Here is a 5,881-nt window from a genome sequence, read left to right on the forward strand (position 1 = left end):
ACAAATAGAAAAAGTAACAAATATGGTAGATATTATTCCAAAATACCAATAATTACTTTAAATGTCAATGATCTAAACACACCAGATAAAAGAGATTGTCAGCATGAATATAAAAGGAACCCCTTTTCACCACTCCTTTTCAACATTGTTCTAATTCTTGTGCATGTGAGATTTGTCTCCTCTTCTTCATTTATTTATTTATTTAATCATTCATTTATATCAGTGTGGACCCATGGATATGTATTTTATTCTTGGGTTATAATCCAACACAATGTATTTATTCTGTTGCCCAAATGTTTTAGGTTTTGCCATTAAGAGTTCTTTCATTTGGCTCCTGTGTCCCTTTGGCATACCTGATCTGTGTGCGTGTGTGTGTGTGTGTGTGCGCATGCACTTTGTACTTACTTCCTGGCACCAGAAGATGCTTCAGGCTCACTTGTATATTTTCTGTCCCAGGCCTAAAATAAGCCATTTCTTTAAGCCATTCTATTACCATTAAAAATGGTAATAGAACCCAAAATCTGGGCACTGGGTGTACAACCTGGGTTTATTTTCTGTCTCATTTTTCTCTTCCTTCCCTTTAAATCAAGATTTCCTGAACTTCTGCACTATTAACATTTGAGCCTGAAATCTTTTTGTTGTGGATGGTTGTCATATGCTTTGTAGGATGTTTAGCAGCATTCCTAGTCCCTAGTCATTAGATGCCAATAGCACTCCCCCAGTTGTGACAACCAAAAATGTCACCAGACATTTCCAAATATCTCTGGGAGGCAAAATCACCCCTACTCGAAAACAACTGCTCAACACGTACTTGTTTCTCAGGATCTCATACCCTTGAGCTCTCTTCCTTTCTCATTATTCATACTGTTTTTGAGTAAACTCAGCCATTCTCTTTGTTTTAACCAGCACTTTTAGACTAGTATCTTTCAAATATATATATGTATCATATATATATATATATAATTTCTTTCCTAAGGGCAGGGATGTGCATCTCCACTTGGATGGCTTATACTCCTACAGGCACCTCAAACTAAACATGTTCAAAGTGTATCCCATTGTTAAGAAAGAATCCCAGTCTCATAGAGGAATAACAAAGGAATAACAAAACTCCAAAAGAGGTGACTCAGCCAGCAAACATATTTGTTTGCCATAGCATCATATGTGTCAAAAGTAGACAACTTGAGTCAGTTTCTCAGAGAGGGGTTTGGCAAACTACATTTCCTGGTAAAATCCAGCCCTTGATCAATTATTATATGTTAAGAATGTTTGTACATATTTAAATGGTTAAAAAAGAATAATAAAAATTATAAAAAGAATAAAAAGAATAATATTACATGACACATGAAAATTATATGATAGGCAACTTTCAGTGTCCATAATAAAGTCTTATGTAACACAGCCACACTCATTTGTTGACATGTTGTTTGTGGCTGCTTCCATGTGACAATGATGGAATTGAGTAATTGCTATAGATGATTTGTAGTGCATAAAATATTTACCATCTGGCCCTTTACAGGAATGGTGTTCTGATTCCTGGGCCAGAGCAAGACAATTATAGCACAACAAAAAGAAGGAGTGTTCACATGTGGTGCTTGTTCCCCTGTCCTAAGGTCCATGTAGTGCCTCAATGGGCCCAGCTGGGGGCTATGCATGTAGTGAGCTGCACTGCAACTGGAAGAACCTGGGACTAAGGGCTCAGCACCTTTTGTAGCAAGCAGTAAACAAGCCAGTATCTCACTCTAGGGAGAAAGCAGTTGCATAGTAGTCATGCCTTGACCTACTTCATCATTTATGTGACTAGTTACAGAAAAGGCTCAGGGTCAGAGGTTGATTAGGACTTCCAGTTTGGCATGCTGGGCAATACCTGCAGGGGTGCTTGGGCCCATGGCAGATTGTCCTCAATTCCCATCATTCAGCTTCTATTCCCACGCCTCCTAGCCTTTGCTTTTTTCTCATTTCTGTTAACAATACCACCATCCCCTTCCTTGACTGTGGTAGAAAACTAAGAGCTACCTTAGAGTCTTCCATCTTCCTAATGTCTACTCCATTTCCAAGTCAGTTTTTATGTCCAAAATCTCTCATGTTAATTTCCTATCCCCCTACATTGCCATCACTCTAGTCCAAGCCACCAACATCTCTCACCTTGATTATTGCAGTAGTCTCCTAGCTAGTTTCACACTTTTCATCTTTGTGTACCTACAGTTCATTCTCCATACGGCAATCACACAGATCATTTAACAAGCTAATTTCATCATGTAGCACTCCAGCTAAAATAATTTTAATGGCACATTGTTAGTTACATTTGTGATGAAAGAAAGAGATATTGCCAGGAACTCAATTCTCTATTCCAGTTATTTCCTATGAAGTAGCAGTATTAATAGTAATATCTATTCATTGAACATTGATTGTGTGCCAGGTAGTAGGCTAAGTGATTTACATATATTGTTTCATTGAATCCTTACAGCCTTTCAGGTAGGTGTTATTATTATATCCATTTCATAGATGAAAAAACTGAAGATAGAGAGGTCAGATGACACAGGCAAGAAGTGTGAAGCTGCGACTGGGACCCAGTACTTTTTACCCCTTCATTCCACTTCCTCAGATGAATGTTGGGCAATAGGGAAGAAGTAGAGCCTGGGTTAATGTTGGGAGTGAGGTAGGATTTCCCTTGAAAGTCTCAATTGCTTACCAGGATCTTCTAATTTGGCTAAACAAAAATATCCTATTAATAATTCTTACACTCTTGTTGTTCACTGTAGGGTTACAGTAGGGTCCAAAAAAGTGATAGCTCTTAGATAGAATACATTCAACCTTAATTGGGGACCTAGGTAAGTTTGAAGTAACAATGTGTGGAAAAAAAAAAAAAGAAAAGCTGTATTTTCAACCCACTGAATAAAGACCAGGGCTTTAGCATGTCTTACTGCAGTTAGGTTTTAACAGCTGGAGAGTGAGGAGCACTTTGTAGTTAAATTCTAGTCTGGGTCTGTTTTTCTGACTTTGGGTGAATTCTGTTCTGTGAAGTCTGTTTTAAGTTAAATATGTTGAAAAATGGGTGCTCACTACAGAAGTTGATTATTTCCTTTGAGACAGTGGTTCTCAAAATGTGATCCTGGAACCAGAAAGAGCAACATCATCTGGGAACTTGTTAGAAATGCAAATTCTTGGGCTTCGGTCTAAGAATCAAGAGTGTGGAGCCCTGCAGTCTATTTTAACAAGCCCTCCAGGTGCCTTTTGGTACACACTGCAGTTTGAGAACCACTGGTCTGAGCTATCCTTGGGACAAGGGCCTATGTGTTCTCTCCCTAGTCTGCTTGTGAGGACAACTGTATTGTGTTAGTAAATTGTTGACAGGCAATTTGTTGTGTATAATTGGGAGATACAGCAGTCCTCAGAAGAGAAAGAGTCTATTCTGTCAGTTTCATAGCACTGCTCTCAAGAAACTTATAAATCTTCCTCTCAGGACTGAATGGGAAGACAATTACACGGTACAATCTGATGTATGCTAAACTTTGAGAAACACTAGTTTAAGACTTTAGCTAACTATTCCAGTAGCTGTGATGGTGGTAGATTAAGTTTACAGGTTTGGTATAATTGTGAATTTTATCCAGACAGAGCTAACTTAAAACAAAAAAAGTAGGAACTTAGGTTTCTTTGCTGTTTCTACAAAAACATGACTGTTTCTGAAATTATTGTTTAGAGATGGAAAGATACCAGTTACATGGGGAAAAAAGCAAATTGCACAAAATCTGTGTAATATGGTTAGATTAAAAATAAACAAAAATGTTTGTATGTTTGCATATGCATAAGAGCAATTCTTAAATAATACACAGCAAAACCTTAGCAGTGTTACGTAGGGTGGTGGGATAAGTTATGGCAGCTACTTTTAAATTTCACTTTATACACTTTTCTACTTTTGAATTTGTCACAATGAATATATATTATTTGTAGAATATTTTTTAAATGGACCATTTTTAATTAAAAAATAATACCCTCATGATAATTCAAATAATACAAAAATGTAGGCAATGTTAATAATTGTTCTTAAACTTTTAAAGTTAGATATTTTTAAATACTTATTTCTTTTATCAGTGAGAATAGTTCATATATAGAGTGAGAGAATGCTTCTAAATTCCCCAATGTGGTATGGAATTATGATATCTTAAGTTAGAATGACTAAAGATCTTGTACACAAGAAAGAAAAGAAGCAGGGTAAACATTTAACCCTCAGTGTATCAAGTAGGTATAAGCCTAAGTATATAACATATATGAAATAAAAAGAAATGCTGCAACTACTTACCACTACCTCTTTTTTCACCAAGCTCAGCTGCTGTTAAAAAAAACCTTGGTCATTCTGTGTATATTCAAGGAAACATTCATGATTCTCAGCTACAATGCTTCCAGGCATTGAAAAGGTCGGACACTGTATTTTTGCAGCATCCTGACAAGGGCTGGCAGTTTTCTTAAGCTACTACTCTAACTAACAATCTTCAAACTAACAATGGTCAAATCTCCAAGCTGTGCCTCACTCTCCCTCCTACAGGTGTCAAAAGCTGTCAGCTATCTTTTCTATCCTTTCTGGAAACAACTCACTTTTTTAGTGCTGCTAATTAGATTTGGAGGGCAATGGCAGTTCTTTGCTTTCTTTTCTTTAATATTCATGGCAGAAAAGGTTTTCTGGTTCTCTCTCATTTGTGTTTATTTTCCTCTTAAATGCCTTGCCTCTAATCAGCAAAAAGCTCCTTGTGGAAACCAAGTTACCAACTCATTCAATTGACTTCCCTTTCTTCTGGATGAATGGCTTATATCCATAATAAGAGGGTTCATTATCATAATGCTTCAGGTTTAATATTTCACAATCTGCTATAGACCTTCACTAGTCCCACGTTTAATGCAGACTGCTTTTAAACCATGCTTTGGCCTTTCACCTCAAAATGTTTTAAAAGACATTTAAATATGACAGGCCAGTTTTATTTAAAGAATAATGCAGTTCTCTCTTCTGCAGCACATGTGCTAAATTTGGAACAATATGGAGAAGATTAGAAGAGGAAGGATGACATGTCAATTCACAAAGAATATCGTGTATTTTCCTTACTGGGATAGTAAATATCTATCCTAAATCGACAGCTAATATCATATGCAATGGTAAAACACTAAATATATTCCTATTACAATCAGAAACAAGATAAAAAGAACTGCTATCACCATTATGATTGAAATTTTTAATTTCCTAGCCAATGCAATAAAGCAGGAAACAGAAATAAGAGATGTCACTACTGGAAATCAAGGAACACGATTAATATCTGCAAATGAGATGAGACCCTAACCACAGAGAATCTAACTGAAATATATTTAGAATGAGAGTTTACCAGTTTTCCTAAACATTTCAGTAACCAGTTATAAAACACAGTAGAGAGTCGATTTGCTATAACACCAGAATTAGAAAATATCTAGGTATAATCTCAACAATAAATATATAGGTTGTATGTGGAGAAAACTACAAAAGATTACCAAAAAAAAAATGCTTGAAAATGGATGAGAATACAGAAAATTTCAGGTTGTTAAATCCTCTCAAATGAACGCATGGATTTAATAAAATTTACAATAAAAATCCCAGAGATTATTTTCATGCCTTGATGAAGTGACTCTAAACTCCATCCTAAAGAATATATTATCAAGAATAACAAGTACAGTTGAGCCTTGAATGATACTGGTTTGAACTGCATGCATCCACTTATAAGCAGATTTTTTTCAATAGTAAATACTACTGTACTACATGATCCACAGTTGGTTGAACGTGAAGAGGCAGAACAGCAGATACAGAGGAACCCTGGATACAAGAGAGCCAACTATAAATTATACACAAATTTTTAACTGTGAGGAA

At 36.1% G+C, this 5,881-nt stretch overlaps 1 pseudogene; it reads left to right on the forward strand.

Annotated features, from left to right (window-relative positions):
• The first annotated feature begins 4,986 nt into the window (after positions 1 to 4,986).
• LOC116662281 lies at positions 4,987 to 5,085 on the forward strand (annotated as a pseudogene).
• The last annotated feature ends 796 nt before the right edge of the window (positions 5,086 to 5,881 follow it).

The sequence above is a fragment of the Camelus ferus genome, chromosome X (assembly GCF_009834535.1).
Source record: "Camelus ferus isolate YT-003-E chromosome X, BCGSAC_Cfer_1.0, whole genome shotgun sequence".
Classification (NCBI taxonomy): Eukaryota; Metazoa; Chordata; class Mammalia; order Artiodactyla; family Camelidae; genus Camelus; species Camelus ferus.